The 7,976-nt window shown below is 49.0% G+C and overlaps 1 long non-coding RNA gene across 1 annotated transcript; it reads right to left on the reverse strand.

Annotated features, from left to right (window-relative positions):
• Positions 1–1,110: 1,110 nt before the first annotated feature.
• Positions 1,111–7,375, reverse strand: LOC133269484 (uncharacterized). Its single transcript, XR_009743474.1, has 3 exons — positions 7,297–7,375; positions 2,360–5,239; positions 1,111–1,715 (listed from the first exon to the last, which is right to left on the reverse strand). It is a non-coding gene; the product is annotated as an uncharacterized LOC133269484 (long non-coding RNA).
• Positions 7,376–7,976: the final 601 nt, after the last annotated feature.

A 7,976-nucleotide genomic window follows, 5' to 3' on the forward strand; every position in this document is an offset into this window, starting at 1 on the left:
GAGATCAGCTCCATGAGGTCAGTTCCAGCACTCCACTGATATGCCATTTCCTCCAGCCCCACCAAAACCTGGTGTGCTCAGCCCACTGTACAGCAGTGGACATGGATGTGACCCTTGTGTACAGCTCTGGTGATCCACTGTCTGGGCACAATAATAGAGATCATAAGACCTAGGCTTTATTCCCTTCTATGCCACTTTTTAGAGGGTGATGCTTTGGACTGAGACACATTTTCATCCGTGCCTCAGTTTCCCCAAGCATAAAGTAGGATTACATACTCTGACTGCTTTTGACAACTGATCTCACAATTAGCACTCTACTGATGCATATCTGCTGGCCTTCTTCTGTGCATGACCTCCTGTATTTTGAAGCTGAAATGTCCAGGTCTGAAAAGCCCTAGGTGTGATGAGCCAAGACAAAGAGGGAAAGGTGTACACCTGGGTGTTTGTACCAGTATTGTTCTCTGGCTTAGCAAAGCCAGGGGGTTGCATGTCCTCTTTCCTATGGGGTGTCATCGAGTGGTGCCCCCACCCGTTCCATGCTGCCTTTTATAGACACTGCCAGTGTGACGTCTGGGAAGGGCCAGAACAGACATAAACCTCCAGCAACAGGGTGGCTGGCCTGAGGGATGCACCAGCCAGTCTGAAGCCTTGGCTGGTTGGTGAGACCCTGCACAAAGCTAAGACAACTGTCCCTTGGGTGGGGGCACTCGTGGCTAGGATCAGAGCACCAGCTAAGCAGTAAGACAAAGGGAGATGGCCATGAAGGAGAGAAGGGGTCACAGAGCCAGGAGAAGAGTGGGGTAACAGCCCCAGGGTGATACGTGGGGTGACAACCTTCAGGCTGGGTGCAGCCCCATGAGGGGATTGAAGTGGGCAGGGAGGTGCTGAGAGACCCCCCTGGGGACCAGCAACAGCTCTGCCCTGCTGTTTGACGCAGGACGTGTGCTGAGCTAGGCGGTGCTAATGGGGGAGGAAAGGAGGTGCTGCAGGTTACACCCTATTTCACCCTTCCAGCAAATCCATCCCTCAGGTTCGCTCCAAACACCCCCCCCCCCCGGCCTTGCTGGATAGTTTGAGCATGTAGGGAGAAGGTGCAGGAGCTGGGGGGATTCAGGTGGCGGCATTTGTTCTGTGTCCTCCTGGTGGCCCTGAAACCTTCCAAACTTCATTTTTCAATAGGCCACCAAAACAGCCACTAGATGTTTAATGACTTTCGATCTCTCCTGCCCCAGACTGGCTTTGAAACAGTGACTCAGATGCCAAAGTCCCAGTAGCGAAGTGGCTTTTTAATGACACGACTTGAGCTCAAATTCCAGGCACAGGGGGAGGCTTTGACACTGCTGTTTGTTTTCTTATTGGAGAAGTTCAAGAGAAGCTCAAGGCTTAAAAGCAAACCCTTGAAAGCAAAGCATTCCTAATCACATAAAAGTGTCTGCGCAGGCCAGGGCTGAAGAGGGGCTTGTGACTTTAATCTTTGCATATCCCTTTCTTTCTTCAAGCATCTCTCCCTCTCAGAGACGGGGACACACACACGCACACACAAAACTCTCCCCAGTGCCAATAGCATAATGCTCCAGAAGAGGAAAGTGGAGGAAGAGGAGGAGGAGGAAGCCGGCCCGCCTGCCTGCCCCCATGCTGAGCCCGAGCAGACGTTGTGAGAAAGCTTCTATCCATCTGCAGCCCAGCCCGGTGGGAGTCAATTAATTCTGAATAACCTAAACCGACAGAGGTATTTGCATTCACAACCTGACTGATGACCGTATAAAATTGATTTATGAATTGAAGTACTTTCCCTCCCCTTATCCCCAATTCAAGCCATAATTGATTATACGTGCTGCAGCGAAATTAAAGAAAAGAAAATTAAAAAAAGAAAAGAAAAAAGGGAGGCCCCACAGATGCTGCTCTATATTCTCAAGGTTTCCCGGGATTAGCCGATCTATTCATCACTTATTTTGGTTTTTATTTAAAAAGTTGCTTCCTTTCCCCTCTCCACCAACTTCCCCCCACCTTCGTCCCCATCCCTTGCCACCACCACTCAACCCAGCCACAGTGGGTCATACCTCATGAGAGGGGACGGGAGGCACAGCAACCCCCCAGCAACATTCCCACAGTGCGACGGCGAGGAGACCTCGAGCCTGACACCCTTCCTCCCAGGGCAGAACAGACCCCTCCTAAAGGGCAGGGAGCCTAAACTGGAAGTCCTCAACCCAGCTCACGCTTAACTGGCTGCCTTGTAACTGCCCCACTGTAGAGCTTTACGAAGTGGAGAATTCACTTGGCCCTTCCAACTGGTCATCTCTAGAGAGATGACGCTTTCTCATCATATTCATACAATGTTCATACAATGCTTTCTGCTTACCTAGGGACAAGGGCTGTGGAAAGCAGGTACTTTTGGACAAGATCCACTTGCCCAATGCCAATAGGAAGTGCAGGAAATGTTGCTGGAAGCAGTTGAATGATACAACTGCAGATTTCCTCATGGAACTTAATGTATAAATATTGATCTGAATCCTGAAGCCTGAGAATTGATGACCCTTTTATTCTTTATTTTTTAACTCATTATCCTCCTACTCCTCTCTACCTGTCCTCCCTTTTTCTTGTCTATTCATTGTTTTTCTTTCCATTTACATATGGGAATACAGAGCAGATCAGTGATAGGAACAGGAAAGATTCCATATCAAATCACAGTCGCAATTCAGCTAATCCATGGGACAGTCTCAGGTAGAACACAGGTCACCGTTAGTCTGGCTCTCTTTTCTCTCTGCATCTCTCTTAACACAGCCCCCACTCCTTTTTTTTTTTTTTAATAAGGAAAGGGTATGTCCTCTTTTTTCCTTTCACTGGAGTGGGAAGAGGCAAACAAAACCCTGGACAAAGCTCATCTCCCATATGATTTCATTAAAAACCGTTTGCCTGCAGTGCTTTGTAAGGGTCACAGACCTCTTGAGCATGTAGGTCCAACTTCATATCACTTTGTGCAGTTGCAATGTTTCATGGTTCCTTTTATGTTAAAGAAAACCATAGCACAGGAAAGTATTTAAACCAAATCTTTCAAGCAGCTGGCCACAGGACAGCAATGTCATCAGTGTGCCACTTCCAATGAATCAAGAAAAACCACGATCTCAGTGAAACAAGGCAGGGATTTTTAGCTCTCCCATTCCTGGTGTTCACAGGTCCAATGGGGAAAGCTCATTTATTTCAACCTCCTCAAAGTTGTCATGCTCGATTTGGATAATGCTGAGCAGAGGAAAAGAGCTCAATGAATAAACATCAAATGAGACCACTTCCCTTTACTGTTCAGTGAGGCTTTCAAGCAAGAAGCCTGTCCAGAGACTTTAGCCTGGTAGCAGTAGTGCCAGGCATGGGGTTTAAGAAGAAACTACTTTGCTTGCAGCTAATGGGCTTTAAAAGGATGAAGAAGGGGCAGGCAGGGAGGCAGTGCTGTGTGCAGGGATCCAGCTGTGTCCCCTCTGCTGCAGCTGCTTCCCTGCCCCTCACGTCCCTGCACCTCATGCCTTTGTCCTGCACTGGGACAACTTCACTGGAAGTTCAGTTTTGCAGGTGTCTGAACTCATTGTGCTGGGGATAAGTGGAAGGCTGGGGGAAGGGAGCCTCTGCCTGTGTAGTTAAAGGCAAAAGCCCTACGTGGTCCTAGAAAGCTGAATGTTAACTGGCAGCTCACGTCTCTCATAGAGGCTCTGGGCTGAGCCTGGAGGTATGCATAAGGCTGCAGAGCAGGATCTGGGAGATACTACCAAAAATCACAGTGACCCAGGAGGCAAAGTCAGATTCCATACAGAATAAAGCTTGCTTCAGAGCAAATAATGCCTTTGTAATTTAGCCTGGGACATCACCTGGGAAAGAGCTGTGTGTCTCTCTCAGAAGTCTACAGGGCCCTCCTGGAAAATGGTGCAGTGGCCATACCTGTCAGGTGCACAGCTGGGCTCTGTGATGGTCTCTGGCCCCCTCCCAGCTGCAAGGCTTGTCAGAGACAACAGATCAGGGAGGATCTGTTTCAACATGAGGTAACATTAGGACCAAATGCATTGCTCTGACTCTGGAGGAGCCCCCCAAACCCTAAGATGAACAAGCCTCCCATTTCAAACAGGGCAGTGTATGTGGGCTGGGCCCATACACAAGCTTCTGCTTTCTCACCAAGAATGCCTGCCCCAATTCAGTTAATGAATAAAGACTGTGGCTTTAGGAGGTGACAGCAGGCAGTCCATCCTGAGCCAGCAGACACCCAAAAGGTGCAGGCTACATCTATGCTCATGTCACCTGGTAGCTGGAGACCAAAATCTGTGTTTTTTGCATCCTAGGCTAAGGTGCTGAGCTTTGGGATGGGGAGCTGACAGCACAGGGTGAAGGAGTGCAGCAGTCCTGGCAGAGGAGGGCACTGCCTGGTACCCCCATCCATCCAGCTCCCTCCCGCCTCCACTACAAGGAGCCTTGCAGATGTCAGCCCTGACAAAAGCACACAAGCGGGAGAGACGTCAGCACAGATTTACATCCAAAGGTCGCCATGTCCTAAGTGGTAAACGGGTGGACAAAGAAGTTAATCAAGGAGTCAAAAAGGGCAACCTGAAGAGGAGAGGCAGCTGGGAGTGTGGAAGCAGAAATCAAGGCAATTAGCAGGAAAAAAGAGGGAGAGTTTTGCATGCCTTTCCGATTTTTCCACATGGAAAGAACAGCACCTTATTATCTAAAACTGAATTATTTTTACTGCCAGCCGAAAGAGAGCAAACAGGAGGCTTGAACTGATGCCTCCACCAGCAGTTACAGCCTGTTGTTCTTCCCACAGGAACCAGTGACCCTTCTGTAGACAAAACGGCTGCCAGTGCAGCTCCCTGTCATTACAGAGCTTGCAGGGTGAAAGCAGTGCCATCCCTGCTCATGCCTGCACAGGCAGGCGCTGCTATTAAAATCTGCTGTGGCAATGTGTGGGAGCACCCATCAGAAAATTGGTATTGATCCTCTTCAGGGTGCACTACAAACATGGAGCTTAAAGGTGCTGCCCAGAGCTCACAGTGCAACTATCACAAGTGGCAACAGGTCACTGCAGCCTGTGGCCAGGCAGGCATTTCTGAACCATTGTTCAGGGTACAGACTAAGGTCATGTTCCTTTTTAAGCTGAGTCAATCTTTTTACTGAGTTCATTGGCAGCCCAGGCTGAAGCCAGCGACTGCTAGATGGACCAAGCACCATTTTTCAGAGCTTGAAACTTGTACCATCCATGTCCCTAAAACCAAACCAGAAATCAAGTTTAAATAATATTAATAAATATACTTCTTTTTTGCTTTTCTCTACTTCTTAAAAAAAACAACCAACCCAGCACCAAACATGAGGAAGTGCTTTTCGAAGCAGCAGGATCTGTTAGGTAAGGTATTCTCCTTTTTTAACAGCACAAATTAACCAGCCACCTTCTAATAGCATTAACTCACACCAGCAGTGACACTAGTCAGCCACCAGATGGGTACCAGCGGGGCCGGCTGCCCTGAGCTGTGCCCACCAGGGCTTGCCCTGCTCTCTGCATTTAGCATGCCCACTCTGGCTTCACGGGGAAACCTCAACAGACACACGATGCATAGGAGCTGGATTGTCACAGTGACCTTTGCCAAGCAAAAACCTGTTTAATGTCTCTGGGAAAGACAGCTCCTGTTTTGCAGAAATGTAAATCTCTGAGGCAACAGAAAGAATGAGGACTTTCTGCCTCACCCACAGCGGTTGGGGATGTAGATACTTCCAACTTGAACTGGGAGGTAGGTTGGTACCTCTCTCTATTAGCCAAGAGAGGCAATTAGCCTTGCTTGGCAAGCAGATCTCTGAAGATCTGGACTTCCATGCTTTATTACCACACATAGGAGGTGGCAAAAATACAGCATCTACTAAAATGAGGCAAATGCAGAATAAAAACATGCACTTTGCCAAATGCCGAGAGACTCTTGACTGATCAAGCTCATCCACCCATTGTTTTTTTGCATAGGGTCTACTTGAAATCCACAGACAAGAAACTGTGACAAAAAAAAGTGGCTACTGGTCAGATACAAGTAATTTAGCTCAATATAAGGGTAACTGGGTGCCATCCCAGGGTCTGTATAACACAAAAGATCAGGATAGCTGGTCTAATGATCTCTTTTGGTCTTCAAACCTATGAACTGATGCCCATCTTTCCCTCATTTTCTCTCAAAAGCTGGGTTGCAGATAAGGTCTAAAATATAAGTGTCCCATGTTGCCAGTACCATTGTGCTGGGCACGTTTGGTAGACGCCCCCTTGCCCAGCTGCCTCAGGAGCTGTTTTTAATACACTTGTCCCAGTTTGATTGCTTCTGTTATTAAATTCCACAGTGACAGACCCGGGAGAAATGCAAGAGGTTTCTTCTTTCTTTCCAGCTGTAAATGTGCGAATACTTTTATCACAGATTGTCTTTTTAAATGTCACAGACAATGAGGCATTTTTGCATAAGTAAAGCCAAAAGCATAAAAATGTCTCCTGGCCACTATTTTGTCTGTGATGCTGGTACATATTTGTTCAACTGGCTTTGGAACAACGACAAAGATCCAGCCCTTCCTTTGGTACGTGTCTGAACGTCCTCAGGAAGGAGTAAGGTGACTGTAGAGACAATGCTGGCAGGTTACACCTGGGAGGGGAGACTTTCTTTGCCCATTTCCCAAGCCCAGAAAAAGCACAGTGGGGGTTTTGTTTCTCGAAGCTGAAGCTCGGCGGTGGAGCTGGCAGGTCGTATTTTACAGCTGGGGCCAGGGCAGGATGAAAAACAGAGAGTTAGTTTCTCGACGGCCCTGGCTTTACACCGAAATCCTACTTCACTCCTTCGGGGAGGCACCAACAGCCTCTGAGCATGCAGAGAGCTTGCTCATCGCGCTGTTTACAGCTTTTTCTCCCCCCCTTCCCTTTTCTTTGGGGTAAACTCACTTCTCCTCGGAGGCTTCTCCCTCCATCTCCCCCCGCCGCCCTGCTCAGCATCCCCTCACCTCCACCACAAAACCGCCACACACACTCACGCACACACTCGCGGGCAGGCACAAAGGCTTTAAAAGCCGCCCTTTATGTCCCCCCACAGCTGCCCGCGCAGCCCCTGCTCCAGCGCTCGCCCAGCAAGGACGCGTATTCTTCGGCTCCCAAAGGCCCCCATTGCTGTCAATTAGTTACGGGACGCCACTGGGATTCAAGGCTGACAGCTCCGGCAAAGCAGGAGAAATGGGCTCAGTGGGGAGCGAAGGGGCCTGCCCTCTTTCTACCCCCCCCCCCCCCCCCGTCTTTCTCCCCACAAGAAATACCTTTCTCAGCGAAGCTTTCTAAGGCCCCCCCTCCATCCCTCTGCTTGCGCATGCACACAGAGACATGCACATAGAGGGATGCACGGCGCTGAGAGATGTGAAACATGCTGCGAAAGGGGCCACCGAGATAGGGGGTCATCAATATCTCTGCGTGTTCCTTTCTTTCCCCCCGCCCTCCACTCTGGTCTCTGCTTACAAATCCCCCTGTCTCTCAGCTTCCCAGGATGAGCGTAACGTCTTATTTCTCCCTGACTTTCCCACCCAGGCTGGCTTTTGGAAGGGGAGGGATGGGGTGAGGTTAAAACACGACTCTGCAACAAGTGTGGTTTCATGCAATGGTGTTTTAACTGCCGCTGCCAGGCACTCACATCCCTCCTCTCTGCATGCAACCTGGATTTTAACATGGCAAGGTTGCAGAGAAGAGGGGAGTAAAGCTGGGAGGGGAATGCTGACCCGGTGATTTCATGGCAAATGTTGGTGCTATGGGATTTAGGAAAGAAACAAAGGCTGTAATGGTTTGGGAATGAGAGACTTCTTTAGCCAGACCATGGAAATAAGATACATTTTAAGAGAAGGCATTCCCACACTTTCAGCCCTGATATTTGGCATAGAAGGAAATCCAACCCAGGCATGGGCTTTGGTGATCTGAAACAGGATGCATTTCATGTGAACCCTTGCTT

The sequence above is a fragment of the Pezoporus flaviventris genome, unplaced genomic scaffold (assembly GCF_033815535.1).
Source record: "Pezoporus flaviventris isolate CSIRO_AGI_PZ_B2104156 unplaced genomic scaffold, CSIRO_AGI_Pfla_v1 ptg000015l, whole genome shotgun sequence".
In the NCBI taxonomy this organism is placed as follows: Eukaryota; Metazoa; Chordata; class Aves; order Psittaciformes; family Psittacidae; genus Pezoporus; species Pezoporus flaviventris.